Consider the following 6,814-nt stretch of genomic DNA (forward strand, 5'->3'; position numbering starts at 1 on the left):
CGGTGTTTTTTCTTCTTCTTTAGAATATTATCGCTGGTGATTAGCATACAGTGGTGTCTCCGTCGCACTCAAATCCTGAGTCCGCCTCTGTGTGTGTATGAATCGATAGGGAATGAAATCAAGTGAATGTGCACGAGTTGGAGCAAAAATTAAAGAAAAATAAACAATGACTAATTTCAATGCCCAAGTCACCGATTCTCGGTGCCTGGGGCGCTGAAAATAGAGGAAAACTTTCAAGTCTTGTTCTATGTGGCCATTAGCAGACATTAATAGAGTTATCAACTTGAGTGCCATCATAGCTTGCCTTCCCTAGCGACATGACCTTGCTTGCCGTCTTTGCAAAGAAGCTAGCAGTAAGCAAACTGAGAGAACCAAAGGCAAACTTTCCAGTAGCAAATCTCCACAACAGCTTGCCTCAAACACCTTAGTATCTTGTCCTTAGTGCAGAGACAAAACGAGAATTTGTATACAGTACAAACTTTAGTACTGAACCAGGATACATGTGCAGTCCAGGTATTAACCTCTTGGCTTCATTTACCTATAGAGCCTTCGGGATATTTCCATCTTAGCAGCGACAATTAAGGATGGTATTGTACAGCACCTTGTTTGGAACAAGCACCTTGTTTGGAACAAGCACCTTGTTTAATAAGTATCTTTGTCAACACACACTCAGGTTCGTCATTATTTTCAAGTTTCAGGCAGACAATTAATAAGCATCCTATACATGGCAATGCTTGGTGCTATAATAAGAGATTGTAGTTGTTCTTCTCCTTTAATTGCCTTGAGTTCGACTCTCAATGAAAGCACCAATGTAACAAACAGACAACCTCCCCACTTTATTAATAAGAACTGGAACACTTTTGGCCAATGTCGTTCATAAACAGCACAAGCTTAGGAACTTTGTTCCGGAGGACATATATAGTCCAATACATTGGTAATCGAGAGATAGGAAGTCAGAACCTACCAGATTTTATCATCTGGAATCCAACTAAAGATGGACATTTCTCCAACTATTCTGCAATGCAAGTAATCTTATTATGGCATTTGCTTGCCCTGTACAGACCAGCTTTAATAGGCATCAGGCCAATAATCACAGCAATATAATAGTACTAGAGTCAGACTCTCTGATGGTCACCAACATGGCTAAAAGCCAGACCACTGATCATTTTTTGCAGGAGGAAAATCTTAATTAAAAGAAGAAAGTAACTACACAATACATTGACGTTACTAACTAAAATCATAATCCATTTGTAGCTGGTACCAACAAAATATGAAACACGCAAAATACTTCAAGAATTTTGAAAATGACAAGTACAGAAACAAAACTTGTATTAATTCTATTACTACTACAATAAAATAGAAAACATAAAAAAAATGTTACGCTAAGAAGTCTAAAATAACCAAAAGACTAAAAACTTAGACAAAGGGAGATAAAAAGAAAATCTGTACAGGAGGAGGAATGTGGTACTAAAATCAGTGATGAAGTTTCATGCAAAAGGGAGCTTTGACACCAGCTAGAGCAAGAACAGATGCTGGAATTCCCCACAAGGATTCACCACAGATGAGACCTGAAGCCACTGCTGGTCCAAAATCTTTAGCTTTCTGCTTGTTCAACTTTTCCCAAATGAATAGAATCAATGACCCTATACACATGTCAATCGCAAAGTACCCTCCAAGGTAAAATGGTATTGCCATGCACATTGGACTAGGCACGAACCGATAAATCCTACACTTGGTCTCGAATTTTTTCAGCAGCTGAGTCAGTATGTTGATCACAAAAGCAGCCACAAAGAACCAAATTGAGAGCCTGAGGCAATGTTTGGGAAGACTTCCAACACCTTCCACGCCAAGCAGCGCGATTCCACGATACTGTTAGAATATACTATAAGTCATGCATATTGTTATAGTATTCTTTATGAACAATTATTTATTTACTTGTTTAAATTCAATAAAGTTTCATTTTAAATAGATCATGTGTTGGTTTGTGCGTCCATTGCTTACATAGTAGATGATTTAGTGTATAGAGTTTAGCTTATACACGGAAGATTAAATCATCGGTTCTTGTAAGACATAAAAGTTAATGTTCACAATCTAATGATGGAATTGGACAAATCATCGGAATGATTGTAGCACAAGATTAAATATAATTTATCTTGATTATGGGAATGGTTTAATTCCAACTTCTTGTGCTAGTACATTTTGTATGTATTGAACGGATCAAGTAGAGATGAGTATTTTATACTGACTTTATAAAATAATTTCTCTAGTCCATTTAATGTACTTATACTCTTAATCCTGATATAATTATTATTAGCTGTGTATGTCACTTGTTGTTTTGATTTATTAAAAGGCGAGATTCTTTCGCGAGTCAATAAGCCTGGTAAATTGGATAACAATGATATACATTGGCGAAGTAATAATTAGTTGATGGAATCCATGTCTCGATTTTGAGATTGATGATACTCCTTTATGAAAGCTTATAAGTTTTCATGTGTAAACCCGGCCGGTGGATTTTGTATCCGACACATGAAATAAGTTAAGTGTAAGTCTAAAGGAAGTAATCAATAAATTAAATAGTCAGTAATTTAATTTGATTGATTAGTATCTGAATCTTAACATGGGGAGTTAAATAAGGTTTTATGGAAGAATTTCGAAATTGAACTAAGGAGTGCAATTACGAATTTTTAGTGGAATAATTCGTAATTTATTATGATGGAAATTAGTTTCAGAATTTCGAAATTAATATCATAATAGGAAGCCTTGTTAATTAAATTCTGTGGTCCCTACTGTGCCTAAATAATAGAAAATAGTGGAAACTGTTACTTAGTGGGAAAGAAAACGTGGAAACCGTCCCTTAGTGGGAGAAGGAAACCTAACAGGTTTTGAAAACGGTTTTGACCTAAAAAACGCAGCTATATATATGGATATAAGGGCTGGACGTTTTTTTACATGATTCTGACTGCGGTTTCTACTAGAATTTTGCCCACCCAAAATTCTCTATTTTCGGTTATTGGTTGGGTAACACAGTAGAAGACTGTGGAAATCTGCTAGTGTGTTTTCAACTGAGGAACTGGAGAACGACATAGATTTGTTGTGTTTACGCTTTAAGAGGTAATCCTAAAATCTCCATACGTGCTAGTTGTTTAGATTACACATGAATAAGATTCTGTTATTGCTTCCGCTGTGGTATATATTCCTACAATTGGTATCAGAGCTTACTCAGGTCTAATTAAATAATTAGGATAAACCATAAGGATTAATATCATGTTCTATATGCAAGTTTTGAATTACATGCAAAGTTTGTTTTTCTGAAAACCTACACTATTTTTTGGTGTGATTATCTGTTATGGGTTGTGTTGATTATTCTGAAAACTTGATGTATCCTTTTAATATTGGTGATGTTGAGTTAAAATAATCTGAAAATTGAATTTTATCATGTAAAACGGAAAAACACGTTTTGCTGAATTAGGGCAGAAAATCGGAGGTCAAAAAGTTGACGGACTCCGATTGACCTGAAACTTGGCAGGTCCATGCGAAACGGCCCAGTGAGCAATACTCATGGATTTTATGCATGACTGAAGTCGTTTTTTGGGCGTTCGGGGTCGTTTAGATGGTGTTTTTGCTGTTTTTCTAAAATTCTGAAATTTTTTTTAGTTGTTTTTAATTCCAGTAATTGTGGGGATCAATTCCCTTGGTCTTCGGGCTTAAAAAATCAGTGATATAATGTTTTTACACGTTGACGTAGGTCTTCTTCCATATCGGATAAAAATATTATGAATAATCACTATGTTATACTAGTCATTGATTATTTGTATTTACTCTCCATCTGAGTATGCATGTTGGTTCAATGGGACTAATATATGTTGAATGTTGATATTCACTTGGCTTAAATTAACAGTTTACTCTCCATCTGAGTATGACATGTTTAAGTTTATGGAGTGAAAATCTGTCATTATATATGTATATTGCAAGAATAGCTTCTTTCCCATCGAAATTTGTTGTTCAAGGTGCATAGATTGTATATATATAATGTGTTTTGAATTTTAATGTTCATAATACAAACTGATTTGATCTATTTAAATATTTAATGTCTCCCAGATTAACAATGACTGCTTTTAATCCCCTTACTGCCATTCTTACCCAAAACAAACTTGAGGGTCCAAATTATGTTGATTGGAAACGAAATTTGGATATTGTTCTAATTGCTGAAGAGTACAAATTTGTGCTCGATGAGGTGTGTCCAGAAAAACCTGGAGATGATGCCACAGATGATGAACAGAAGGCTTACCAGAAATGGATTAAGGCTGATGAGATGGCGCGGTGTTACATTTTGGCATCCATGTCGAATGTTCTGCAACATCAGCATCAGTCGATGGAGTCTGCTTATGACATTCTGGAAAATCTCAAAGAAATGTTCGGAGATCAGAATCGTGCGGCTAAGCAGACTGCCATGAAAGCCCTTCTGAATACCAAAATGGTTGAAGGTTCATCGGTCAGGGACCATGTTCTGAAGATGATGAGTCTTCTGAATGAACTGGAGGTCCTTGGAGCTAACATTGATAAGGACACGCAGGTTGAAATGATCCTGCAGACTTTGCCTGACAGTTTTCAGCAATTTCGCCTGAATTATAACATGAACAAAATGGATTTGTCCCTTGCGAAATTGTTGAATGAGCTGCAGTCGGCAGAGACTATTATCAAGTCCCAAGCTCCTCCCGTGGCATTGAATTTTGAGGCATGTTCTTCTTCTAAGCCGAGAGGCGGGCAGAAAAAGAAAAAGGCTCAAAAACCCTCTGTTGGTGGCGCGACTGCTGGTGTGAAAAAGGCTAAGGGCAAGTGTTATCAGTGCAAGCAGCCCGGGCATCATAAGAAGCAGTGTCCAACTTATCTGGCCAAGCTGAAAAATAAACCAGGTGATTTACATCTACTTGTCGTTGAAACATTTTTAGCGGTTGTTTCTACCATGTCATGGTGTGTAGATTTGGGAGCCACTAATCATATCTGCAATTATTTGCAGGGGTTTCAGGTAACGCGGCGGCTAAGTAAAGGAGAAATCAATGTTTATCAAGCAGACGGTTCAGCAGCCCCAGCTTTAGCATTAGGAAATATTAGTATTTCGTTTGGTAGTGGTAGAGTTTTAGCTTTAAAAGACACATTATATGTACCTTCCGTTAGAAGGAATTTAATTTCGGTTTCTAGCGCTATGAGAGATGGTTATGATTTTAATTGTCATGACGTTGATAAATGTGTTATTACTCATAATAAGCGTTATCTCTCTTCGGCTACATTGATTAATGGTCTTTTTGTTGTTGACTCTATTCCTAAACCGTTACCACCTAAAGAACTGAATAATGTTGATTTACCAAGCAAGAGAAAACGTTCTTCTGAATTGAGTGAAACATATTTATGGCACTTGCGTTTGGGTCATATAAATCTGAACAGAATTTCCAGGTTGGTCAAGGATGGACCTTTAAGTTCATTGAAAGTGGAGGCACTACCAACTTGTGAATCTTGTTTAGAAGGGAAAATGACAAAACGAAATTTCCCCTCAAAAGGAAATCGGGCAAGTGATAAATTAGAATTAATTCATTCTGATTTGTGTGGTCCAATGAATGTCCAAGCAAGAGGTGGTTTTGAGTATTTTGTGACTTTCACAGATGATTACTCAAAATATGGATATATTTATTTGTTACGTCGAAAGTCTGAATGTTTTGAAAAGTTCAAAGAATTCAAGACTGAGACTGAAAAGCGACATAATAAACATACCAAGACACTACGATCTGATCGTGATGGGGAGTACCTCTCTACGGACTTCATTGGTTATTTATCAGAATGTGGAATTACATCTCAATTATCTGCACCTGGAACTCCACAACAAAATGGTGTAGCTGAAAGAAGAAATAGGACTCTTATGGAAATGGTTAGATCAATGATGAGTTATTCCGATTTGCCTTCGTCTTTTTGGGGACATGCCTTAGAAACGGCGAATTATGTTCTGAACTTAGTTCCTTCAAAGTCAGTACCCTTGACCCCTACAGAATTGTGGACTGGGCGCAAGCCTAGTCTGCGGCATATTCGAGTTTGGGGTTGTCCGGCACATGTGCTAAAGGGGAAAACGGATAAATTGGAGGCAAGAACGGATGTATGCGTGTTTATAGGTTATCCAAAAGGGACGAAAGGTGGTTTATTCTATTGTCCTAAAGAGAAAAAGGTAATTGTTAGCACAAATGCCAAGTTTCTAGAAGAGGACTATTTGATGAACCATGTTCCTAGAAGTAAACTCGTTTTACAGGAACTTAGCAAAGGAATGGAAACTCAGTCATCTGAAAATCAAAACGACCATATCCAAACCCCGGAAGTCGATTTTGACATACCATTGCACTTTAGTAGTAGGAGAAATGTCAATAGACTTAATGTACCACAAGAACAAGTGCCCGCAGTCATACTACCACAAAGTAGTGGGAGTCATGTTGAGCAGACTGCACAACAGGAAGAAGTCGTTGATATCCCTGTGGATAGCATGGAGACTCAGGTTCCTGATGATGTTGTGGTTCAACCACAAAATCAACGTGATGTAGTTGCAACTGATGTAGTGCGTAGTCGTAGTGGGAGAGAAATAAGACAGCCAGTTCGTTACACGCTCTTGGGAGAATCATATGATAGGATCCCTGAGGAGCCTACCTCCGAACCTGTCAATTACGACCAAGCACTACATGATAAGGATACCGATAAGTGGGTTGCTGCTATGAAATCAGAGATGGAGTCTATGTACTCTAATCAGGTTTGGGATCTTGTAGAACCAACTGATGGGGTT

The sequence above is a fragment of the Nicotiana sylvestris genome, chromosome 12, assembly GCF_000393655.2.
Source record: "Nicotiana sylvestris chromosome 12, ASM39365v2, whole genome shotgun sequence".
Taxonomy (NCBI): domain Eukaryota; kingdom Viridiplantae; phylum Streptophyta; class Magnoliopsida; order Solanales; family Solanaceae; genus Nicotiana; species Nicotiana sylvestris.